This window comes from Ranitomeya variabilis, chromosome 5, assembly GCF_051348905.1.
Source record: "Ranitomeya variabilis isolate aRanVar5 chromosome 5, aRanVar5.hap1, whole genome shotgun sequence".
Classification (NCBI taxonomy): domain Eukaryota; kingdom Metazoa; phylum Chordata; class Amphibia; order Anura; family Dendrobatidae; genus Ranitomeya; species Ranitomeya variabilis.
In genome coordinates, this window is record NC_135236.1 from 72,659,214 (window position 1) to 72,687,161 (window position 27,948).

The following is a 27,948-nucleotide window of genomic DNA, read 5'->3' on the forward strand; positions in this document are numbered from 1 at the left end:
AAAACCTATCAAAAGCTTCCAAACACATGACAGCATCATATGGGCAGTCTAGAATTTAAAAAACTTTTGACTTTACAGTAAGTAATACAAATGCCTTAAAACATTCCCTCTCTCATTATTCTAGCATTTGGCAAATATTAATAATTATGGTAATCCTAATTGACCTAAAACGGGGTTTATTCTGATTTCATGTCAGATATTGAGAAAAACATGCAAATTTCTTTTTATATAGTGTGTGTAAACTTCTGGCTTCAACTGTAAATGTTTGCACATTGGTTTGCATAGTCATTCTGTGCCGACAGCGTTTAATTGTCCATCTGCTTTGTGTCTCTAATGTACTTACTATGTGACACAGATGAGGAGTGGCTAATTTGTTATTGATAATGATAGTAAGGCTAGCACCTTCAAAGAAATATTCTAGTAGTTGAAAAAATCTTTGGCTTGTAAATAGAGATGAGAAAGAAAGATTTGCAGGACCCTGGTCCAGTGGCCACGTCAGTAGCCCATGATCGCCAGATAAGAGCCGTACAAAAAGCCTCTTGCGTTCTGGTATTCCCGGCTCCATTTTTGATTCGAAGATGTGACTTAATTGTTGTGGAATGATATCGTGCCTGTCTGACTAATCAAAATTGTAGCAAGAAATTTCGCCATGGAGCAGAAAGTTCGCAAAGCTCTAGTGATCATGGACTACTTAAGTGGCCATTGTCTGCAAATCCTTTTTCTCATCTCTACTTGTAAACGCTACCACGACAGTAACTGAATAGGTCGATACGCACCGGACGAGGGCGGTCCATCTACAACTTCAGATCCCACCGCTTGCTTCTCGTTAAAACCAAGAGGGGAATTCGACGGTGTGTCATCTGTCTGGGTTTTAATGTTGCAAAACCCAATTTTTGTCAGTTCAACGTCATGCAACATTTCTTCCCGGGCGTATAGTCTTTCATTAGCGAAGCTGCGGGGATAGACCTGAAGAAGGTCTTCTCCCACTTTTATACTTTGAATTGTTATGTTGGTTGGAAGAATGATCAAAGAATGTTGGCGGTTCTGATTTCTTGCATCTATTTTTTTCTTTTGTATTTTTACATATTTTTTCTTCAAATCTTCTTCAATTATATTTTCCCCTTCTTTGACATTTGGGAAAATAGACGGAACAGCAACAAAACTCAAAGATTTTCGATAGTCAAGATTGCTAATGTACGAATCTGGGGTAAAGTGGAGCGAGCACAGACGATATTTGTTCTGTTGGTTCCCATCCAATATCTTCTGGGCCATGGTATTTAGATCTTGAAATATCTGTCCGGTCTGTTTCAGCCATAATTTTATTCTGGAGATATCCTTAGGGAAGGAGTGCATAATGATCTGCCTGCTCTGGCCCTTTCTTCCAGTGGTGCTATTACATTGATTTACCAAACAGCTAGGCATGATTCTGCAAAAAAACTATCCTGTATCTAAAAGAAAAAAAATAAGAGAAACAAATAAATACGTGAGATTTATTCTTTACACACTCCTCAACACTGAAATTGCAACACCAAGAAGAAAAAGTCATGGAATTATGGAAATCACAGGATGGAGACATGTTACTGATCTGCCAATGGTGGAAGAATGGAAACAAGATTTTTAAAACATCTTGATTTATTCAATATCGAGTATGAAGCAGAAATCCCCTCACTTACAGCCTTGGCTGCCATAACTGAGGTTATTATTGGTTATCTGAGGAATGTTCTGCCGCACTGAATGCACTTGGGCAAATAATCAAGATCCGCTGCTGGCGGCGCCTGTGCATTTGCTGCCCATTGATGTCCCAGATGAGGTCGATGGGAATCCGAAGATTCTACAGGTCATGTTAGGATGTTTAGACCACACAGGCTAGTCACAGTAGCATGAACAACATGCGGACTGCCGTTGTCGTGTTGAAAAAGGGCTCCCATGGGTCGGCTTCATAGGAGTATCAATATGGCGTTAATAGGGGCCTTCAATAGGCAAGGGGTCTGTGGGTACCGAAACCATTGCTTCACACAACTGGGCCATTTAAATGTTCCTGTCAGAAACTCCCAGTGGCATTTAAATGGTTAAACCACAACGATCAGAGCTAATCAGTTGCCGACCCATTTCAAAACTCAGTGTACTACATCCAGAATGGACTATAGTGGCTGTCCTTCTCTAGGACATTGGTTTTTTTTCCATTAAATGTATGTATTTATGGCTAAAAATCATTTTTTTGCAATTGGCTTTCATTAAAAACGTTGCACCATTTAGCTTTAAAAAAGGCAAGAAAGACCAAAAATATAGATTGGTGTGCACACCTGATTCAATAATATAAATAGACTAGCTGAAGAGCCTGGCATTGCTTGGGCATAGTAACTAACTGTAACTAACTGTGGTTAGTTATAACAAATGATAATGATATATAATATATAAAGCTGAGTGTATAGCCGCATAGCCACACTCACTCTAATATCCCACATCACTCGTCAGCCAGAGCCACCGGACTACTACCCCTAATATCCCACATCATCCCGTCAGCCAGAGCCACCGGAATACTACCACTAATATCCCATATTATCCCGTCAGCCAGAGCCACTGGACTACTACCCCTAATATCCCACATAATCCCGTCAGTCAGAGCCACCGGAATACTACCCCTAATATCCCATATCATCCCGTCAGCGAGAGCCACTGGACTACTACCCCTAATATCCCACATCACTCGTCAGCCAGAGCCACCGGACTACTACCCCTAATATCCCACATCATCCCGTCAGCCAGAGCCACCGGAATACTACCCCTAATATCCCATATTATCCCGTCAGCCAGAGCCACTGGACTACTACCCCTAATATCCCACATCATCCCGTCACAGCCACCAGAATACTACCCCTAGTATCCCACATCATCCCGTCAGCCAGAGCCACCGGAATACTACCCCTAATATTCCATATCATCCCGTCAGCCAGAGCCACCGGACTATTACCCTAATATCCCACATCATCCCTTCAGCCAGAGCCACCGGAATACTACCCTAATATCCCACATCATCCCTTCAGCCAAAGCCACCGGAATACTACCCTAATATCCCATATTATCCCGTCAGCGAGAGCCACTGGACTACTACCCCTAATATCCCACATCACTCGTCAGCCAGAGCCACCGGACTACTACCCCTAATATCCCACATCATCCCGTCAGCCAGAGCCACCGGAATACTACCCCTAATATCCCATATCATCCCGTCAGCCAGAGCCACTGGACTACTACCCCTAATATCCCACATCATCCCGTCAGCCAGAGCCACCGGAATACTACCCCTAATATCCCATATCATCCCGTCAGCCAGAGCCACTGGACTATTACCCTAATATCCCACATCATCCCTTCAGCCAGAGCCACCGGAATACTACCCTAATATCCCACATCATCCCGTCAGCCAGAGCCACTGGACTACTACCCCTAATATCCCACATCATCCCGTCAGCCAGAGCCACCGGAATACTACCCTAATATCCCACATCATCCCTTCAGCCAGAGCCACTGGACTACTACCCCTAATATCCCACATCATCCCGTCAGCCAGAGCCACCGGAATACTACCCCTAATATCCCATATCATCCCGTCAGCCAGAGCCACTGGACTATTACCCTAATATCCCACATCATCCCTTCAGCCAAAGCCACCGGAATACTACCCTAATATCCCACATCATCCCGTCAGCCAGAGCCACCGGAATACTACCCCTAGTATCCCACATCATCCCGTCAGCCAGAGCCACCGGACTACTACCCTAATATCCCACATCATCCCTTCAGCCAGAGCCACCGGAATACTACCCTAATATCCCACATCATCCCTTCAGCCAGAGCCACTGGACTACTACCCCTAATATCCCATATCATCCCGTCAGCCAGAGCCACTGGACTACTACCCCTAATATCCCACATCATCCCGTCAGCCAGAGCCACCGGAATACTACCCTAATATCCCACATCATCCCTTCAGCCAGAGCCACCGGAATACTACCCCTAATATCCCACATCATCCCATCAGCCAGAGCCACTGGACTACTACCCCTAATATCCCACATCATCCCGTCAGCCAGAGCCACCAGAATACTACCCCTAATATCCCACATCATCCCATCAGAGCCACCGGACTACTACCCCTAATATCCCACATCATCCCATCAGAGCCACCAGACTACTACCCCTAATACCCCACATCATCCCATCAGAGCCACTGGACTACTACCCCTAATATCCCATATCATCCCGTCAGCCAGAGCCACTGGACTACTACCCCTAATATCCCACATCATCCCGTCAGCCAGAGCCACCGGAATACTACCCTAATATCCCACATCATCCCTTCAGCCAGAGCCACCGGAATACTACCCCTAATATCCCACATCATCCCATCAGCCAGAGCCACTGGACTACTACCCCTAATATCCCACATCATCCCGTCAGCCAGAGCCACCAGAATACTACCCCTAATATCCCACATCATCCCATCAGAGCCACCGGACTACTACCCCTAATATCCCACATCATCCCATCAGAGCCACCAGACTACTACCCCTAATACCCCACATCATCCCATCAGAGCCACCAGACTACTACCCCTAATATCCCACATCATCCCATCAGAGCCACCAGACTACTACCCCTAATATCCCACATCATCCCATCAGAGCCACCGGACTACTACCTCTAATATCCCACATCATCCCGTCAGCCAGAGCCACCGGACTACTACCCCTAATACCCACATCATCCCGTCAGCGAGAGCCACTGGACTACTACCTCTAATATCCCACATCATCCCGTCAGCCAGAGCCACCGGACTACTACCCCTAATACCCACATCATCCCATCAGCCAGAGCCACTGGACTACTACCCCTAATATCCCACATCATCCCATCAGAGCCACCGGACTACTACCCCTAATATCCCACATCATCCCATCAGCCAGAGCCACTGGACTACTACCCCTAATATCCCATATCATCCCGTCAGCCAGAGCCACTGGACTACTACCCCTAATATCCCACATCATCCCGTCAGCCAGAGCCACCAGAATACTACCCCTAATATCCCACATCATCCCATCAGAGCCACCGGACTACTACCCCTAATATCCCACATCATCCCATCAGAGCCACCGGACTACTACCCCTAATATCCCACATCATCCCATCAGAGCCACCGGACTACTACCCCTAATATCCCACATCATCCCATCAGAGCCACCAGACTACTACCCCTAATATCCCACATCATCCCATCAGAGCCACCAGACTACTACCCCTAATATCCCACATCATCCCATCAGAGCCACCGGACTACTACCTCTAATATCCCACATCATCCCGTCAGCCAGAGCCACCGGACTACTACCCCTAATACCCACATCATCCCGTCAGCGAGAGCCACTGGACTACTACCTCTAATATCCCACATCATCCCGTCAGCCAGAGCCACCGGACTACTACCCCTAATACCCACATCATCCCATCAGCCAGAGCCACTGGACTACTACCCCTAATATCCCACATCATCCCGTCAGCCAGAGCCACCAGAATACTACCCCTAATATCCCACATCATCCCATCAGAGCCACCGGACTACTACCCCTAATATCCCACATCATCCCATCAGAGCCACCAGACTACTACCCCTAATATCCCACATCATCCCATCAGAGCCACCAGACTACTACCTCTAATATCCCACATCATCCCGTCAGCCAGAGCCACCGGACTACTACCCCTAATACCCACATCATCCCATCAGCCAGAGCCACTGGACTACTACCCCTAATATCCCACATCATCCCGTCAGCCAGAGCCACCAGAATACTACCCCTAATATCCCACATCATCCCATCAGAGCCACCGGACTACTACCCCTAATATCCCACATCATCCCATCAGAGCCACCGGACTACTACCCCTAATATCCCACATCATCCCATCAGAGCCACCGGACTACTACCCCTAATATCCCTTATCATCCCGTCAGTGCCAACATTGTCAGATTGGCGCTGTTACACAGATTAAAATGATACCTGGGTTGGAGAAATCTGTCTCGTGTTTGTTTGTTGTTTTTTTTTAATCTGTGTTTTAATTTTTAAGTTAATGAGATGCTTCATGCCAGACAACGAAGTTCCTGATTCTGGGCCCCCTGCTATCTGTGGCAGAGGGTGGTCTTTGTCAGCACGGTAATAAATTATGTTATTTCCAGCTTTACAGAAGGACGATAACACCATAGAAATGATAACAATAACAGGCCTCAGTTACCACAACTGTCTACAAGGAAAACTGTTGCTCATAGCAACCAATCACAGCTCAGCTTTCATCTTTTAAACAGCTCTGGTGAAATAAAAGATGCTTAGTGATTTGTTGCGGAGGGGGTGGGGCTATGTGGAGTGGGCGTCGCCAATACACACAGCTTTATATATCGTATAAAATGTATGACAAAAAAAAAAGCCCACAGCTTCCTACCAAGGTCTTTTACCTCCCTTTTGATGCCTACACACAAATTCTTGTGATCACAATTTTTGAGTATAATCTCTTTATTGCTCCGTGACTTCCATACCATGCAATCTTATATATAGCCTGTATACAGGGATTTATGTGCTCCAATCTTTCCCCAAATTTGTGGGGCACTACATGCACCTTATAGACATATTGTGTGGGTAGGTTTAGAGGCCTTAGTAGGTAAACAGTGCAAAATGTTACTGATTAGAAAAATGATTTTTTGTTTGGCCCCAAATATATGCGTAATCCCTTAACGACGAATGACGGACATAGCACGTCATGAGCAGCTGTCAGTTCCCGCATCATGACTTGCTATGTCCGTCGTGCATTTAAACTGTCACTGTGTGTAAACACGAAGAGACAGTTCCGTGCCGACAGCTGAGCAGCACTGGAACCCACGCCGTCAGTCCCCACACTCAGAGCACTGTGATAGGTCAGTCCAGCTGACTGACCAATCACAGCATGATGGCGCAGAAGGTGCTGAAATATCAGTATCTCTCGCCAGATCATAGCAGGGGCTCGGTGCTGCTAGTGGCCGAGCTCCTGCTGTGACAGACAGGGATGGTGCCAGCATTGCCTATGGCTGTTTAACCTCCTAAATACTGACACCTCTAGATACATTCTTTGAAGGGTCCAGTTTCCAAAATGGAGTCACTTGTGGAGGTTTTTACAGTTTAAGCACATCAGGGGCTCTGCAAACGTGATACGGCATCCGCTATCTAGTGCAGCCATTTTTGCATCCAAAAAGTCAAAAAGCGCTCCTTCCCTTCCGAGCTCTGCCTTGCGCCAAAACATTAGTTTTCTCCACATATGGGGTATACCCAGGAGATATTGCACAACAAATGTTGAGGTTAATTTTTTCCTGTTACACTTGTGAAAATAAAAAATAAAAAATTGGGGCTAAAGTAAAAAAATTTTTGGGAAAAAAAAGTTAAATGTTCATTTTTTTCCTTCCACATTGCATTAATTCTTGTGAAGCACCTGAATGGATAAAACTTTTTGAATGTGGTTTTGAGGGGTGCAGTTTTTAGAATGGTGTCACTTTTGGGTATTTTCTGTCACAGAGGCCCCTCAAAATCACTTCAAATGTGAGGTGGTCCCTAAAAAAAAGGTTTTGTAAATTTTGTTGGAAAAATGAGAAATCGCTGGTCAACTTTTAACCCTTTATAACTTCATAACATAAAAAGAAATGTTTCCAAAATTGTGCTGATGTAAAGTAGACATGTGGGAAATGTTATTTATTAAGTATTTTGTGTGCTATGTCGCTGTGATTTAAGGGCATAAAAATTGAAAATTGAGAAATGTTAAAAACTTTTTGACAAAATTCCAATATTTGTGACAAATAAACTCAAAAAATTTGACCTAAGTTTACTAGTAAAATGAAGTATAATATATCGTGAGAAAACAATCCCAGAATCGGTGGGATACGTTGTGGCGTTCCAGAGCTATAACCTCATAAAGTGACACTGGTCATATAGGTCCATCCCACCTATATAGGGTCCATCCCATCTATATAGAGTCCGTCCCATCTGTATAGAGTCCATCCCACCTGTATGGGTCCATCCCACCTATATAGGGTCCATCCCACCTGTATAGGGTCCGTCCCATCTGTATAGGGTCCATCCCACCTATATAGGGTCCATCCCACCTGTATAGGGTCCGTCCCACCTATATAGGGTCCATCCCACCTGTATAGGGTCCATCCCACCTATATATGTCCATCCCACCTGTATAGGGTCCATCCCACCTGTATAGGGTTCACCCTACCTGTATTGGTTCTATCCCACCTATATAGGGTCCATCCCACCTGTATAGGGTCCATCCCACCACCTGTATAGGGTCCATCCCACCTATATAGGGTCCATCCCACCTGTATAGCGTCCACCCCACCTATATAGGGTCCATCCCACCTGTATAGTGTCCATCCCACCTGTATAGTGTCCATCCCACCGGTATAGTGTCCATCCCACCTGTATAGTGTCCATCCCACCTGTATAGGGTCCATCCCACCTGTATAGGGTCCATCCCACCTGTATAGGGTCCATCCCACCTATATAGGGTCCATCCCACCTGTATAGCGTCCACCCCACCTATATAGGGTCCATCCCAGCTATATAAACATACATGGACCCCAACATCACAGGTGACACAGTAAGAACATGACATCACACAGGCACACACATTACCTGCTTTCCCACTTGCACCTATAATCTTGATTCCTGGGACTTGTAGTCCTTCTATACCACAACTACAATACCCAGCAAGCACCGAACACCGCGGGTTATTCCCACTGAGTCCAGATCACCGACACTGAGCTGCCACTGCCAATATTTGTCAGGTTCCTTTAAATTAAATCCACATGAATAGGCCAGGATTGTCTGTGCAGGCTCAGTGAGAACTACAACTCCCATATTACAACAGTAGATACCTGCTTAATAAGGCATCTGGGAATTGTAGTCCAGTTTTTCATCAGGGCAAATGCACCCGTATTAAAAAAAACGACATATCCCAGAGGGCATCAGTAAAACAGAAGTGACGTAACACAGGGGCGTGGAAAGCGACGCAGAGCATGTTGGGAATTATAGTCCCACGGGCGATATTACCAATGAGAACAGTAGTTTACAGAACTACAACACTCGGGTGTGCGCCTACCTGGTGACGTCACACAACGCAGCAGCCAATCGGGAGCCTGAGTTCCAGCCATAGCCTTTCCTCCTTTCCACACAAAAGCTGCGGGCTGCACCAGGTAAGGGATTAGCGCTGGTGATGATGGCGGGGTGCCTGCAGCTGCGGCGTGCGCAGCCTCACTCCATGCTAGAGCCTCACTGACCGCACACTGCCTAATAAGACATAGAGCTGTACAATCCGAGACCTGTGCGTGACCCGGGGGTGAAATGTATACACCCAAGTGTGGCGTCACTGCCATCCCAGTACAGCGCCCCCTGTCCCTGCTTATGGCTGCGGTGCCCTCTGCTGACCACAGAGCGGTACTGCAGGTCTATGGCACGTACAGCAATACCCGGCCCGGCCCCCTGCTGATCAGCTGTTCTCGGTGCGGCCTGTAATACATGCAATGCTGGCCATCTTCTGGTACTGCTGAATGGGAGGCCGAGGCGGATGTGTAGTACCAGGTGCTGGGCTTCTCGGACCTTTCCCGGCGCCTGCGCACTGCAGTATTTTGCGCTGCCCTCAACAGGGAAAATCAGTACACCTGCGCCGGAGCTGCAACCGGAGGAAAAGAAGAGGATGTCATCACATGAAGATGAGAAGCGTCGGACCGGACCGCACCTGGGTGAGTATAATATAACCTGTTTTTCTCATCTTTCAGGTTACAGCGGGGGCTTGTCTACAGCATTACAGAATGCAGCTTATAGGCGAAAATTAGGGTGACAGATTCCCTTTAAAGTAATGAATATGGATTCGTCTCCACTCCCATAGGCGGAGCGCATATTCATTACTTTAATGAGATACCATGTGACCGCTGAACACCGGAACAAGCTGCCTCGCCAGGACAACAGAGAGATGCAGGGACGTGTAGCGACAGTGCGAGGAGGATGGAGAAGGACGGGGGAGACGAGCGGAGCCATGCATACAGCGGGGAGGACGGAGGAGCCATGCACACAACAGGGGGGAGGGGGGAGGAGCCATGCACACAACAGGGGGGAGGGCGGAGGAGCCACACATACCAGGACAGGACGGGGGAGCCATGCACACAACAGGGGGGAGGACGGAGGAGCCATGCACACAACAGGGGGGAGGGCGGAGGAGCCATGCACACAACAGGGGGGAGGACGGAGGAGCCACACATACCAGGACAGGACGGGGGAGCCATGCACACAACAGGGGGGAGGACGGAGGAGCCATGCACACAACAGGGGGAAGGACAGAGGAGCCATGCACACAACAGGGGGGAGGACGGAGGAGCCACACATACCAGGACAGGACGGGGGAGCCATGCACACAACAGGGGGGAGGACGGAGGAGCCACACATACCAGGACAGGACGGGGGAGCCATGCACACAACAGGGGGGAGGACGGAGGAGCCACACATACCAGGACAGGACGGGGGAGCCGTGCATAGCAGGACAGGGTTGAGGGGACAATGCATACCCAGCTTATACTCGAGTCAGTAAGCTTACCCAATTTTCCGTGGCAAAATTAGGTGCCTCGGCGTATACTAGTGTATATATTGTAATTAATTTTTTTTTCCAAAGACCACAATATGACATGCATAAGTGCAGTATTTAAAATAGGAGGTAGGTCACTGAATGATCACTGACCTGTCATTTAAGCCCATATGGATGAAAATGAAAGCAGAGCATCACATGAAGACCCCCACAGAGGCCGCCACGGAGCACGAGAATCTCATAAACTGAAAATAAAGATTAAACAACCACAAAATGGATTTCAGCAACCTAGGGACCAGTTTAATCAGTATAACGGCGCCGACCTGACACTGTAGGTTACTGTGCAGAATCCTGATGACAGGTTCACTTTAAAGTGACCAACTGAACAACTCTAACTCCATTCTGATGACATAATGCTAATTACAGTTGCACCTACTTTTATAGATGCTCTCTGTGTAAGGTATACAGTTTTTGGATTTCTTAGCTTAGTTTCTTAGCATATGTTGATATGTTTTTTCAGATGTCTCTTGCATTAACAAAGCGGATAGTTTTTGCTACATATGCGGAGAAGTCACTTTTGTGTCACAAAGGCGAAACTTGACTACCATGATAAGGAAAGCCTACAACCTGTATTTTGGTTGCAGAATAGGAGATCAGGACAAGAGTTGGGCTCCACAAATATGCTGCAATACATGTGCATCACATCTTACCCAGTGGTTACATGGGAAGAGGCAATTTATGCCTTTTGCCGTCCCAATGAATGGGGAGAGCAAACCCATCAGACTACCAATTGCTATTTCTGCATGGTGCCCCGCATGGGAAAAGGAGTTTCAAAGAAGAAGTGGACTTACAGTATCCAAACCTTCCCTCTGCAATACGCCCAGTGCCACATACAGAAGAACTGCCGGTTCCAAAACCACCAGAAACATTTTCAGTCGAGTCCAGTAAGGAAGAAGAGGGCGCTTGGTGTCATGAAGCCTCATCCTCTCACAACCCAGACTTTCTATCGGCAACCTCAACTGAGCCACACCTTATAACAAATTGAACTGAACGATCTTGTTAAACATTTGGATCTGCCCAAGAATAAGGGTATGTGCACACGTTGCGGATTTCTTGCAGAAAATTCCTGAAGAAAACCGGAAATTTTCTGCAAGAAATCCGCATTTTTTTTTTTGCGTTTTTTTTCCGTTTTTTTCGCGTTTTTTTAGCATTCTGCAAGCGTAATTAGCTTGCAGAATGCTAAAGTTTTCCCTGCGATCTGTAGCATCGCTTGGAAAACTGACTGACAGGTTGGTCACACTTGTCAAACATAGCGTTTGACAAGTGTGACCAACTTTTTACTATAGATGCTGCCTATGCAGCATCTATAGTAAAAGATAGAATGTTTAAAAATAATAAAAAAAATAAAAAAATGCTTATACTCACCCAGACATCTCACCGGCGTCCGTTCCGTATAGCTGGTCTGTGCGCACAGGACCTCCCGTGACGTCACGGTCACGTGAGCGGTCACATGACCGCTCACGACCAATCACAGGACAGTGACGTCATTCGGCGAGGTCCTTCAGCGCACACCAGGTACAGAAACCGAACGGCAGCGTGCGAGGAGGCGGCAAGACATCGAGGGTGAGTATAGGACTGTTTATTATTTTATTTCTTATTTTTTGACCACTTATATGGTGCCCAGTGCGTGGAGGAGAGTCTCCTCTCCTCCACCCTGGGTACCAACCGCATATAATCTGCTTACTTCCCGCATGGTGTGCACAGCCCCGTGCGGGAAGTAAGCAGATCAATGGACCCCTAGGTGTGCGGAATCCCTGCAATTCCGCATTTTTAATGAACATGTTGCTTTTTTTTCCGCTATGCGATTTTTTCGCGGAAAAAATCGCAACATTTGCACCAAAAATGCGGAATACCCTGTAAATAATAGGAGGCTTATGTAAGCGTTTTTTTTCGCGTTTTTATCACGTTTTTATAGCGAAAAAACGCGAAAAAAACGCTAACAATCCTGAACGTGTGCACATGGCCTAAGGCTGAACTCTTAAGTTCCAGGCTACAACAGTGGAATCTCCTAGTCGGCGATGTTTGGACTTCTTTGTTTCCCAGCCATGATAAAGAATAGTGAATAAAGATCTTGTCCAAGACTTCATCATTGAGAGCGATCTTGTGGCAGGTAACATCATTAACAATTTAATAGAAGCTCTGAAGAGAAGTCATAATCCAGAGGAATGGAGGCTCTTCATCGATTCGGCCAAAGCGAGCCTAAAAGCCATTATAATAGCAATGCGCTACCTTCAATTCTAGTTGGTTATGCAGCCACATGATAGAAACCTGAGACAACATAAAAGCTGTTGAAGTGCCTGAACTATGACCAACATTTGTGGCTCCTCTGTGGTGACTGTACGGGTGGTTGCCTTCTTACTTGGCCTCCAGGGTGAATACACAATGTACTGCTGCTTTCTGTGTGAGTGGAATAGTAATGCAAGAGAAGACCACTACAGTAAAGGAGACTGGCCTTTTCGACATTCACTTCAATCACGGAGTAAAAATGTCCGGCATCCTGCACTTGTTGACCACATAAGATTTTGTTGTCACTCCTGTGCTAACCAAATGACTTCAACATGTTCGAATTGTATGTTCGAGTCCCCACTGCTGCTTGTCTTGCGGCTGTTTATTAGGCAATCCCTGCATGTCTTGCAGCTTAAGAAAGAGGTAACCAGCTCACCAAGGCTTAGGTGTCCTGAAGCATGGAACTCAAAGGACCACTTGTGGTGAAGTACGAAAATGAAGAGGTTCCAGCTTCATCAATGTATGAAGTTTATTCCAATTTAAAGGATTCCATAATTAATATAGACACAGCAACGCATTTCGAACACACAAACTGCGTTCTTTGTCACAGCTCTGACAAAGAATGCAGTTTGCTCGTTCAAAACATGTTGCTGTATATTGATTATGGAATCCTTTAAACTTTGCAAATTGGTTATGCTGGAACCTTTCTTCATTATGTGATGCAGCTGTCGAACAGCCTCGAGATATGCAGGCCCGGGGATTCGAACATATTTGAGAGCGCTGAAGTCACTTGTTAGCACCCAAGCATGCTCAGATAACACCTTATCCTAGAACGTTCGCTCATCACTACTTACCACCATTGCATATAAAGTTGAGCCTAATTAAGAACATTGTAAAGGCAATGGATAAAAATGCAAAAGCATCAAATATCTCATTGGTACATTTCCAAGGATGAGTGAAGTAAAGATAAAGGAAGGAGTCTTTATTGGAACTCAGATTCTTAAGCTTCCAGATGAGGAGTTTCTCCATTTGTTGCAGGGCAAGGAAAAAGCTGCATGGGTAGCATTCGCATTAGTCAGATTGGCATCAAGAGCAGATAATTATCAAGAGTTGGTGGAAAATATCCTCAAAACATATAAGGATCTTGGCTGGAACATCTCCTTAAAGATTCGTTTCTTACATAATAATAATAATAATTCACTTCTAGACTTTTTTCCACCAAACTGGAGCAGTGAGCGACGAGCACAGTGAGACATTTCACCAAGATATCACGGCTATGGAGAAAAGATATCAAGGAAAATGAAATCCCTCAATGCTTACAGATTACTGTTACTGGACGATTGTAAGGAATAATCTGATGCAGGAGTACAAGAGACAAGCAAAAAGGAGTCATCACTGAAAGAGGAGCAAATATAGTGTGATTTCTGTAACTTTATAGTAGTATTTATACTTCTTTTTGTTACCTGAATTGTTGCTACCTTTCCTCTGAATAAATAGAAGATTGGCATAAAAAAATATTTTGCATCTTCATATTTGCAAAAATAATGTTCCAAAGTGCTGAAACATTTAATTACATGTAGCAGTAAAAGGAAAACGTTTTTCATTGTTAGATTTGAATTCAGGAGGTCAAAACCTTTAAGAAATGGGTCATTTCATAACAACCTGACAACCTCTGAAAATCTATAGAACAGTGTAATTTTTTATGGCTCTACGTCATCCTGTTGCTACTATCTTCCTATCCGAAGAAGACGGGACCTAGACTGGGTCCAATAGCAGATATTTAATGCACTCTTCCCTGGAGAAGGAGAACTCGTTCATCAGACCCTAAACCACACTCCTTAATTATCAGGTCCCTTAATTAGTAGGCTAAAGACCAGCCCCCTGAATTATCATACTCTAGACCACATCCATACGGCATCAGACCAAGACCGTAATGTTTCAGACTTCAACCCAGGCCCCTAAATGATCAAACTGCAGCTCAGGCTCCTAAATTATCAGACTCCAGTCGAGGCCCATAAATTATCAGACTCCAGCACTGGTCCCTAGACTTCAGCCCGTAACCATAATATATAAGGCCACATACTAGCCTACCAGCAGACAGGCATGTGACCAAAAGTATGCAATTTGCATACATGCGGTCATGTGCCGACTAGACGTATTAGACCTCATTCAAATCAAGTGAAAAATGCGAGGTAGGACATTTCTAGTCAAAATGTGACCAGAAGTAGGCAAATCGTGTATTTGCGGTTACATGACCGGCCGCTACTAATGCCAGCAGACCAGGGATCTACACATGGGCCACCCCAAAGAGTGATGGTACCTGCGTGAGATGTTTGATGGAAGAGGCAAGTCATTCAGACGAGTGACCTGTCATTCAGTGACCAAAGGATGGCCTTAGGTGGAGAAAGAGGGGGAGAGGCCAGACAGCTGTAATTGCAAGGCCAAGCCCCCTGCACTTGAAGCTGATTTACATAAAAATTAGAAAAAGCGATTACTTGGGAAAGGAATATAGAATTGCAAAAAGCAAAGGTATGGATTTAATCTACATTACAGCCTCCTAAGCATAGACTAGTTGGGGGTACTAAAACCTCCCAATAGTTTCCTTTAAGATTCCGCCATCTAAACAAATGACAGTTACTGAGATTTTAGTAATGTGTCCAGATAAATAACTCCTACCACGGTATTGCACACAGGTGTTAGTTCATGGGTCTCTGTAATGACACAACTCTTTTCCCTAGATTATCACAATGTATTATGAAGATGAAGGCTCATCACGGAGCGAAAGGCTAAACACTACAGGATCTGATGATGACGACTCAAGTAAAGGTAAATGTTTGTGTATGTGTCTTGTCATTTTGTGAATGGGTGCCTGACGTCTGCACGTAAAGTTTCACCCTTTAGAATGACACGCTTTGTAAGATTCTTTGGTATTTTTTGAGTAATTTCAAGTTTCTTGTTATCTGCTTTGTTTTGAACAGAAATTGTAATGATAAGTAAACTACGAGAACCATGCGCCACATCAATTCAAGAAGCTGAAAAGAGGACGTCGAAAAAGTATATTAGCAACATTCAAGTCCACCCTGACATGACTTACACCAGAATGGTAGACAACTGCTACAACATTTTCAACTCCATAGATCCCAAAACTGGAAATGTATTGGAAATGACCACATACCTTTGTATAGATTGCGGGAAGAGTTTTACAGACAGTGCACTGTTTGTGAAGCACCAAAAGACACATAGGGGTCAGAAATCCCATACATGCACCGTTTGCGGAAAAACTTTCTCCTAATACTCGCACCTTGTCATACACCAAAGGATTCATGCGGGTGTGAGACCTTACTCTTGTTCCTATTGTGAAAAATGTTTCACGGACCGTCCGTCCCTGGTAAAACATGAGAGGATACACACGGGTGAGAAGCCATTCGCTTGCACCGTTTGCGGGAAACGTTTTACGGATCGGTCAAATCTGGTAAAGCACCAAAGGATTCACACTCGAGAAAAGTCCTTCACTTGCATCGAGTGTGGGAAGAGTTTTACAGACAGGTCAAATTTGGTAAAACATCAAAGGATCCACACAGGAGAAAAGTCATTTGAATGCACGGAATGCGGGAAGAGGTTTACTGAGAACTCAACCTTAGTAGTCCATCGTAGAAGTCACACTGGAGAGAAGCCCTATGCGTGTAAAGAGTGTGGAAAGACCTATTCTTGTAACTCTCATCTTATTGTGCACCAGAGAGCTCACACAGGAGAACGGCCTTTCATTTGCCAGGAATGTGGAAAGAGCTTCACTGACAGCTCAACGCTTGTAATACACCAACGTGTACACACTGGAGAGAAACCATTTGTATGCATGACTTGTGGAAATAGGTATACAAAAAAATCCGCCATGGTGAAACACCAGAGGACACATACTGGGGACAAACCATTTACTTGCTCGCAATGTGGAAAAAGTTTCATCGACAGTTCATCCCTGGTGAAACACCAGAGGACTCATACTGGTGAAAAGCCTTTTGCCTGCATTCTGTGTGGGAGAAACTTTGCTGCCAGGTCAACACTGGTGAACCATCAGAGGACCCATACAGGGGAGAAACCGTACACATGCACAGTATGTGGGAAATGCTTCTCTTGTAATTCCCACCTCATTGTTCATCAACGCTTCCACACTGGAGAAAAACCTTTTGCATGTACAGAATGCGGTAAAAGCTTCACAGATAGCTCAACCTTGGTCAAACACCAGAGAATCCATACAGGTGAGAGGCCTTATGTGTGTAATTACTGTGGCAAAAGCTTTATAGACAACTCCACTTTAATTAAACACCAAAGAATTCACACTGGGGAGAGGCCTTATTCTTGCAAGGTTTGTGAAAAGTGCTTTTCAGATAGTTCTACATTGGTGAAACACCAAAGGATTCACACTGGGGAGAAGCCGTACACGTGTAAAGATTGCGGAAGAAGTTTTACTGATTGTTCGACACTAATTAAACATCAGAGAATCCACCGTAGAGGTAAACACCCAGCTCATATTATAGACCCCAAAATGGACCTTAAAGAGTCTTAAACAGCTACTGTAATTTATGTGAAGGCCCAAATGTATTGTACATCGATGAGTTTACAGATATCTGTTTATGCCTTATTTCAGAAACCAAGAAATAGCACTATCACACTTTTCAACACATCTGAATATTTGCATCATACTGACTAGCAAATCACGTTATATGTATGCCTAATCCAAAGTTACATGGATCCACATTTCTAAATAAACCTGAATTGTACATGTCTGTATTACAGAACTTGTTGACTTCTCCAACTTGTCATTGTTCCATTGTTGCGTGGAAGTGACCAAGTGTTTTGCACATAAACTATGACAGCTCGATGGACCTTCAGACCTTTTGGCCTTTAATTTTTTTTAACATGTGAATGTACATTGCTGTGCTCTCATCTCTTTAGCGTATTTGATTATGTCAGTGTTAAAGTAACCAGATGATTAACTTGGTGAATTTACCGTATTTTTCGCTTTGTAAGACGCTCCGGATTATAAGACGCACCCCAAATTTTGAGGAGAAAAATAGGAAAAAACTTTTTTGTAATAAATTGGGGGGCTTCTTATAATCCATGCGTCTTATTGCTTACCAGGGGTTGTGGCTGCGGTGGATCAGGGTCCCAGGGTCGTTGCTGGAGGCAGGAGTGGAGCATTGCTGCAGGCTGGGATGATGGGGTCTGCAGGGGGGCTTCGGTGCTGCTGTTCTGCAGGCTGGGATGAGGGGTGCTGCAGGGGGCTCTGGTGCTCCAGGGCTGTCTCCAGTGCTGCAGGGCTGTCTCCAGGGCTGTCTCTGGTGCTGCGGGGGGCTCTGGCAACATTTTGTGAAAGACCAGAGCCCCCAGCAGTTCGTCCATACGTTCCTGTATAGATAAACTTGGCACACACATGGTCAGATGCAAGTGAATTTAATATAAAGAGAGTACATACAGTATGACATTTCGGTCATAGATTAGACCTTCATCAATGTACCTCCAGGGTCAGTTCAAGGGATATATCTTGAGTGCAGCGATTGTGGGACGCGGTATCCACCGCTCGTCCTGTGTGTCATACACACAGGACGAGCGGTGGATACCGCGTCCCACAATCGCTGCACTCAAGATATATCCCTTGAACTGACCCTGGCTTATAGTGGGATTATTCCCCTGTTGACCCAATTAAACCATGAAATACTCTATGAGAGGTACAGTGATGAAGGTCTAATCTATGACCGAAACGTCATACTGTATGTACTCTCTTTATATTAAATTCACTTGCATCTGACCACGTGTGTTCCAAGTTTATCTATAACTCTGTACGGTTTGGGCACCTACTTGAGCACCACAAACGTATAGTAGTGCCTACGGTTACTTTCACATACGTTCCTGTATGACTAACTCCGGGAAAATGGCCGCCGGAATCTCGAGAGATGAGATCTCAGTGCTGAAATCTCATCTCCCGAGATTCCGGCGGCCATTTTCCCGGAGTTAGTCATACTAGAATGCATGGACGAACTGCCGGGGGGCTCTGGTCTTTCACAAAATGTCGCCAGAGCCCCCCGCAGCACCGCAGCCTCCAGCATCACCCGGGGCAGCAGCGGACAACCCCGGCGGCGGGCGGTAGCGGACACCCCCTCATCCCAGCCTGTAATGGTAAGCGGTATATCAGCTTTGTTAGACGCACCCACATTTCCCCCCCAAATTTGGGGGAAATAAAGTGCGTCTTACAAAGTGTAAAATACGGTAAGTGTTAATTGAAATTATATGTTTTACATATCGTTGATACCTGTGGCTGATGTTACAGTCTTTTACAGATGTGAATGCCTTAAAACATAGACTCGCCTCAAGAAGAAAATGGTTAGCTTACAATTTTTTTAAAATATTTGTAAGGATGAGGGATGGATGATTTCTGTTTGGCCACATCCATAACCTAGAGGACATTTTTGTTGGCTTCAACATTTTAGAGCTAGAATTAAAAAATTTGTTTGAAGAAATTACTAACTCGAAAACGAAAATAAAGCCAATGTGAGAAGGAATGGTTGATTCTTTACAAGTTTGATCTTGTTTTGGCTCCCAGAAAGTTCTTAATGAGCAGAAGGGCAATGCTCCCTAGAATAAAGTATGAAAAACAGAAAGAAGAAAGCTATTTTAGTAGTGTCACCTGTGGGCAACCCATGTCATTAGCCAACTACAGACACCATACAGTTGCACCATGCATAATAAACACTTCTCAACATTGAGATCACAATACCAAGAAGGCAAAGTCTTGGAAATATGGAAATCACAGATTTGTTAATGATATGCAAATTATGAAAAATGTAAGCAAAATTTAGGCCTCTTAATGGCATTTCCCTTATTTCCCAAACCAATCTCTGGCTATCATTGCACCCAAGATAAATACGGAACTCATCGCTGAAGTAGTTAGACCTCTATTCCAGCCTCCCTATCCAACTTGCTATGCACCATGGTAGCTCTTGAAAGCATATCATTTGCAGGCCAATAAAAACTGTTGGAGGAAAATAGCGCAATAGGGTTTTATCCGAGATTAAGCAGTCAAAGCAATCTAAAATCACTCACCAGAAGTGGCTTAAGACAAGCATTGGAGAAATTCGCTGCTGCAGATCCGCGGATCCACGAGGGACTGGCCGTTGACTATACAATGTAGGAGAACGTGGTCAAATTCTGCACTGCTGAATCATGTAGTCCAAAGTGGTCTTTATTCAACGCGTTTCTGAGTTTCAAAGAACTCCATCAGGAAATGCCACATAAGAATCACTTTTAATAATACCTTTGGACTACATGATTCAGCAGCGCAGAATTTGACCACTTTCTCCTACATTGTATTCTCATTTGCAGGTCAATGGAACACCTTTAGCTGAACGTCTGCCTCCACCCCCAATGTCAGGCAAAAGCCTTCTTATGGTTTATGTATACATTCTTCGAATCTGACAAGACAATGTGGGTAACACCATGAAGAGGGCTTCACAAAGGACAAGTCTAACTATTGGGGTTATGGTGCAGAGTGGCATAATGTATGACAGCTGGACCCCTTTAGTATTCATTCTAGGTACACTAACAGGTAAACATTACATTAATTAGGTTGTTAACTAGTTATAGTCATTTCTCCAAAGTGCGCCAGCAGCCATTTTTCAATACAACAATGCCGGGCTGCATGTTGCTCTTGCTATTGTGAGGCCTGCGTGGCTCAAATGTACTACTATGGGCTGCAGCGTCTCCGGTCATGTCACCCATCAAACACATCTGGAACATCATTGATCGGTAATTGCAAAAGGAGTTGCCAGGACCAGATCTTGATGATTTGTTAAGTGCATTCAGTGTGGAAGAACTATCCTGAGCCAACCATTAATACATTCAATGATAGCAGCTAAGACATGAAAGTGTGGGAATTTCTACAAGTGGCGCTCATACTGAATAAATCAACATATTTTATAAATTGTTACCCTTTTTTATCATTTGCATATCATTAACATGTTTATCCATCCAATGACTTTTCCTTGGTGTTCCAATTTTAAAGTTGAGTGTAGATCTGATCTTGTCAGTGTTTGTCATAAGTAAGAACACAAGAAGGCTAAAAAAAGACGATGATTGAGAGAAAATAGGTCAGAATGTACTCAGATGTAAGGAAATCCATGTTGGATTTTAAAGGGATACATAATAGATTATGGCCGCACACATCTGTGCTAAAATAAGGAAACATGAAATATATGGAATAGCATAATGGCTTATGAACTTTATGAACAAACATGAGATTTTAGCACAAGATTTGGCCAAACGAGCCCATTCACCAACGACAAGGTAATCTCAGATCGAATGGGTAACTACACTGACTGCCTGGTGTGAACACTTACCTATGGTATCTGAGCTACTGCCCAATGTGAACACTTGCTTATGGCTAATGACATGATAAAGCCTACTTATATAGGGAGGCTCAGAACCAATAGTGTTGAGATGTAATTAAAATCACAGGTATGGTGAAGGGCGGGACGTTCAAGTCAGAAAATAGTATATAGTAAAAATAGATAAACTGACTGAACAATATATAATAGTTAATGCTAGTGCATAGCCAAAAAAGATACATACATAATAGATTATGGCCGCACACATCTGTGCTAAAATAAGGAAACATGAAATATATGGAATAGGAATAGCATAATGGCTTATGAACTTTATGAACAAACATGAGATTTTAGCACAAGATTTGGCCAAACATTGTGAGCCCATTCACCAACGACAAGGTAATCTCAGATCGAATGGGTTTTAAAGGGAGTCGGTCAGCTTCACCCTCATGAACGGACCATGTGCCAAAAAAAACAAAACCTCAAGTTTAAGAATGGATATAAAATATTGTTTGTTCATGTTAAATGAGGTGGTCTGAACACTGTAAATGGGGCTGAATGGTCTGGAGCACCCTTCCTTCCACACTTTCATTGGCTAACTCCGCACTATCAGTCAGTGCCATGGGGATAGAGTTAGCCTATCTGCAGAAGAGTTCTCTGCAGTACATGGTGCCACGGTTCAGCTCATTGTTATGAACATAAAGGCATATTCTTAGCTCAAGATTCCGTACAAGCACCTGTGATACAGATTTCCAAGCTTAACCCTTTCACAGCCTATTTTCACCTTTCTGACCAGGCCAAGATTTAGAATTCTGACCAATGTCACTTTACGAGTTAATAACTCTGGAACACTTCAATGTGTCCCAGTGATTCTAAGATTGTTTTTTCATGACACATTGCACTTTATGTTAGTGGTAAATGTAGGCTGATATTTTGTGCACTCATTTTTTAAATTAGCGGAATTTTGGCGAAAATTTAGCAATTTTCAAATTTTGAAATTTTCTGCCCTTAAATTAGATAGATATATCACACAAATTAGTTAATAAATAACATTTCCACATGTCTACTTTACATCTGTATCATTTTTTAAAAAAAATTTTTTTGTTAAGACAGAAGGTTTAAAGTTTATCAACAATTTAAAGCAAGTTTGAAGTGACTGGGAGGAGCCTATGTGACAGAAAATATCCAAAAGTGACACCATTTTAAAAACTGCACCCCTTGAAGTACTTAAAACAACTTTCAAGAAGTTAATTCACCCTTTAGGTGCTTTAAAAGGAATTAAAGCAAAGTGACTGGAAAAAAATGAACATTTTAATTTTTCCCACAAAATGTAACCCCTCATTTTTAAATTTCACAATGATTACATGAGAAAATAGAACATACAATTTGTTGTGTAATTGCTCCTGAGTACACTAGTACCCCATGTGTGATGGAAAACTGTTTGGGCGCTCGGAAGGGAAGGAGCGCCATTTAACTTTTGGAGCTCAAAATTGGCTGCAATAGATAGCGGATGCCATTTGTGACCCCACAAGTGACCCCTTTTTAGAAATGGAATTTTTTGACGTTGAGCTGTGAAAATAAAAATTAAAAATGTTCCCGCTAAAATGTTGCTTGAGCCCCAAATTTTTAATTTTCACAATAGTAACAGGAGAAAATGGACCATACAATTTGTTGTGCAAAAACCCATGTGTGGTGAAAAACTCCGGTTTGGGTGCATGGTAGGGCTCAGAAGGGAAAAAGCACGCCACTGATTGAATTCTGGAACTCAATTTTGGCTGTAATAGATTGCGAATGTCATGTCACATTTGAAGAAGTCCCCACATGCAAAACCCGCAAACATAAACAACAAGTGACTTCATTTTGGACACTACACCTCTTACGGAATTCATCTAGGGGTTGTAGTGAGCATTTTTAACCCTCAGGTGATTCACATAATGGTATAGCATTGGGCTGAGTCAATGTAAAATTACGATTTTTTACATTAAAATGTTGCTTTGGCCCCAAGTTTTCAATTTTCAAAAGGGATAATGGATAAAATTAATTATAAAATTTGTTACACAATTTCTCCTGTGTATACCAATACCCCATATGTGGTCGTAAACTACTTTTGAGGCACAGTGCAAAGCGCCAAAGACAAGGAGCGCCATATTAGAGTTCAGATTTTACTGGAATGGTTTGAGGGTGCCATGTCACATTGGCAGAGTTCTTGAGGTGCCAGAACAGCAGAATCGCCCCATAAGTGGCCCCCATTTTCCAAACTACACCCTCAATTAATTAATCTAGGAATGCAGTGAGAATGCTCACACCACATGTGCCTCACAGAATTTTATACCAATGGGCAGTGAAGAAAGAATGATTACATTTTTACCACTAAAATGTTATTTTAGTTCCAAGTTTTTAATTTTCATAAGGGCTAGTAGGAAAAAATGGACTACACAGTTTGTCATGCATTTTCTCCTGAGTGCGCCAATACCCTACATGTAATCGGGAACTACTTTTCAGTGCAACGCTCAGAAGGGAAGGAACACTATATTGGAGTGCAGATTTTGCGGTTATGGTTTGCGGGTGCCATAACCCATTTGAAAAGCCCCTGAGGTCCCACAACAGCAGAACCCTTCTTAATTGACTCGATTTTCCAAACTACACCTTTCAATGAATTAATCTATGGGTGCAGTGATGATATTGGCACCACAGGTATGTCACAAAATTTTAGATCATTGGGCAGTGAAGAAAAATATAATTACATTTTTTACACAAAAATTTTATTTTAGCCCTATATTTTACATTTTCACACAGGGAAATGGGTAAAAATGGCTCCAAACTTTGTCACACAATTTCTTCTGAATGTGGCATTACTGTTCTGGCACCATCACTATGTTCAGGGCGAATGAGTTGACAGCTAAACTTGAGATAGACGTAGGGGGTCCTTTACAACTTTTATTGATAGTATCAGTGTAAAACTACAAGAAAAATGAAAGTACTTCATAGAAAGCATACAGCATATCTGAGGTGCATAGCATTACGTATGGTACAGGTTGCAAACAATGTAATTATATAACATGGCGAATGACAGAGAAAGCTATAATGGCAGAAGAGACTACGCGATAAGAAATCATGAACGGAACAGCTGCATCATACAATACGGTGAGTGTTAACAAGGGGAAGGTAATAACTCCCCAACCGCTATGATGAAATAAGCAATCTGAAGGGCTGATATCTAGAGCGAGACAATCAGTGAACACATGCGGATTCACCTGCATTCAATAGCCTGAAGCGCTTTGGACACAACGGACATGTGCTGCTAGTTCCAGATCGTGTGCACATACCCTTAATTGTGGTGACAGTATATATAGAGGCTAAATCTGTTTGACTAGAGCTAAAAAGGATATGACGTTATCCTTTAGGCCAGCGTTTCTCAACTCCTGTCCTCAAGACCCCACGACAGGTCAAGTTTTCAGGATATCCTTAGTATTGCACAGGTGATCATTTCATCACCCGCTCAAGCATTAATTCCATCACCTGTGCAATGCTAAGGAAATCCTGGAAACATGACCTGTTGGTGGGTCTTGAGGACTGGAGTTGAGAAACACCTCCTTAGGCCCTGTTTCAAGTATTTTTTTAGATTTAATGTGTGGTTTATGGAATTTGAACTGGAATTTTTCATTACTGTCCTACCCTTGATGTGCCTCTCCAAATATCTTAAGTCACCTAACTGTTTCTTTGACTTGCCACCTTATCAGTGGAACATTGTTTCATGTTTGATTGTTGACGGATCTAATGTCTACCAGGTTTTGATGGTGGAAAGGGGTCATAGATTAGGAAATAATAGTAATTGCTAAGGCTAGCCATCGGTGAGCTAGGGTGCCAATTTGCGCCCAAGCTAGGATGCCAAACTCCCTGGCTATGAAGGGACTTTTTTGAGGGCATTACTAGGGTGCGATAGAAAACTTAACTCCATATTTATGGTGTTGGGCATAATGCCCTGAATTATCAAAAATTGTCATTGTTTATAATTGTCCTTTATAGATTGATGCTTTTTATTGGTCTTTGACTATGTTAATGTTATGATGTAATAAAAGTTATGTTTTAGTGGGATTTTTTCTGATAAGTTCTATGTTGAATTAAGCAACCTGAAGGGCTGAAATCTAGAGAGAGATAATCAGCATGTCAGCTTTCAAGGGCCAAGAAGGCTGCTGCAGAAAAAGAAGGGGCCAGGCTAGTGAAGAGGTTGATGGAAAACTACAGAAGCCTTATTGAATACCTGTCATCAGGATCATCCATGTTAAACTAAAGGTATAGGCAGAATGGTGCTGTCATAATGATATAATACATACCTTTAGTGTAAAAATCTGCAGCCTGGTTTTCATTTAGGCTACTTTCACACTAGCGTCGTACAACGTACGTCGCAATGCGTCGTTTTGGAGAAAAAACGCATCCTGCAAAATTGCTTGCAGGATGCGGGTTTTTTTTCATAGACTAATATTAGCGACGCATTGCCACACGTCACAACCGTTGTGCGATGGTTGCGTCCTGTTATGTCTGACCGTCGGCACAAAAAAAGTTGCATGTAACTTTTTTGGTGCGTCGTGTCCAGCATTTCCGACCGCGCATGCTCGGCCGGAACTCCACCCCCTCCTCCCCGGAGCTCACAATGGGGCAGCGGATGCGTTGAAAAACTGCAAGTCATCATGATAAATTTAGTTTTCCTCGGGGCGAGACTTGCGGGGGGGACGGTGGGTAGGGTCTTCGGTTCAGATGGCTCAGCCATGGCCCCTCTTCTGCCTCTGTTGCATTTATTTAAATTTTGGGCTGGCGCCGACTTAGCTGTGGGCAGCGCTATCGCTGGTAGCTGTCTTCATGAAAATGGCGTCAGCACATGCACAGCTTGACATCCGGCGATATACAGGAAAATAGCCCCAGAGGTGGCTAATGCGCAGAATGAGATCTTGGCTCGTCATCCACAGGAGGTAATTTATACCTTTCTTCTCCCTCTTTCCTCCTCCTTTTTTTCCTTATGTGCAATACCTAAATTACATTGTTTGCACTCTGCGACAGCCATCTTTTGGTTACTTATCTATTACTAGTAATATAATGCAAACTCTTTATATTACTACTAGCGTTATGGCTACATCTTACTTTTAAGATCATAATTGCGATCTTTTCGTTGACTGTTCCCGTATGACTTTCGAGGGTCCCTTGTAATAATTATATATATGTACAATCAACAATGGATGAACATTTTCTGTTCTTATGGGAGGAATACCAATTGTGACTTTGTAATTTGAGTGTGGTGCCAATTTGTTAGTTTTGCCACTTTGTAAGTACCATATATACTCGTGTATAAGCCGAGACTTTCAGCACATTTTTGGGGGCTGAAAACGCCCCCCCCCCCCCCCGGCTTATACACGAGTCATTGTCCAGGAAGCCGACAGGGGAGGGGGAGTGGCAGAGAAACGGCAGGAGTTGGTGGCTGTGAAGTCATCCTACTCACCCTCCTTGCGCTGTTGCTGCATCTCCGATGGCCTCGGCTCCGGCAACTCTTCCTGTGCTGAGCGGTCATGTGCTACCGTTCATTAAGGTAATGAATATGCACACATCTCCACTCCCATAGGCGTGGAATGCATATTCATTACCTTAATTAGCGGTACCACGTGACCGCTCAGCACAGGAAGAACTGCCGCGCCGGGACAACGGAGATGCAGCGACGGCACGAGGAGGGTGAGTAGAATCGGGTGATCCTTGCATACAACGATGGGACGGGACCTGGGGAGCCATGCATACGGTGATAGGACCGAGGGAGTCATGCATACGGCGATGGGACCCGGGGAGCTATGAATACGGCAATGGGGCCGAGGGAGCCATGCATACGGCAATGGGATCGGGGGAGCTATGCATATGGCGATGGGACCGGGGGAGCCATGCATATGGTGATGGGACCGGGGGAGCCATGCATACAGCGATGGGACCGGGGGAGCCATGCATACGGCAATGGGACCGGGGATCCATGCATACAGTGATAGGACCCAGGGAGCCACACATACCAGGACAGGGATGAGGGGACAATACATACCCCACTTAGGCTAGTTTCACACTAGCGTTTTGAGGAGCTGCGGAGGGCTGCGAACTTCCGTGATGCCCCGCCCTCGGCCGCTAGCTCCACCTACTTCTGCATGCGGCCGGCGTACCTATCTTTAACATTAGGTACGCAGGTCGTGCGGCTGTATGTGGATGCTTCCGCATGCGTCGTTTTGACGATGCGGAGAAAAAAAATTGCTACAAGCTGCATTCTACGCTGGTCGCCGCATCGTCAAAACGACGCATGCGGAAGCATCCGCATACAGCGGCACGACCTGCGTACCTAATGTTAAAGATAGGTACGCAGGCCGCATGCAGAAGTAGGCGGAGCTAGTGGCGGAGGTGCGGCCGAGGGCAGGGCTTCACGGAGGAAGTCCGCAGCCCTCCGCAGCTCCTCAAAACGCTAGTGTGAAACTAGCCTTATACTTGAGTCAATAAGCTTACCCAGTTTTCCGTGGCAAAATTAGGTGCCTTGGCTTATACTCGGGTCGGCTTATACTCAAGTATATACTGTGTTAAGTGTAAAATTATGTTTTGTATATTAAATAAA

General features: G+C 44.3%; 2 pseudogenes across 2 annotated transcripts in view; one reads left to right on the forward strand and one right to left on the reverse strand.

Annotated features, from left to right (window-relative positions):
- LOC143774541 (uncharacterized) overlaps positions 1 to 8,971 on the reverse strand; it is a 50,605-nt pseudogene extending 41,634 nt beyond the window's left edge. The window contains exons 1-2 of the transcript XR_013215550.1: positions 8,721 to 8,971; positions 777 to 1,448 (exon numbers count right to left, since the gene is read on the reverse strand). The product of XR_013215550.1 is annotated as an uncharacterized LOC143774541 (transcript). The remainder of the gene's footprint in view (positions 1 to 776; positions 1,449 to 8,720) is intronic.
- A 239-nt stretch (positions 8,972 to 9,210) lies between these two features.
- Positions 9,211 to 17,653, forward strand: LOC143774858 (uncharacterized; annotated as a pseudogene). Its single transcript, XR_013215566.1, has 3 exons — positions 9,211 to 9,280; positions 15,687 to 15,774; positions 15,927 to 17,653. The product of XR_013215566.1 is annotated as an uncharacterized LOC143774858 (transcript).
- Positions 17,654 to 27,948: the final 10,295 nt, after the last annotated feature.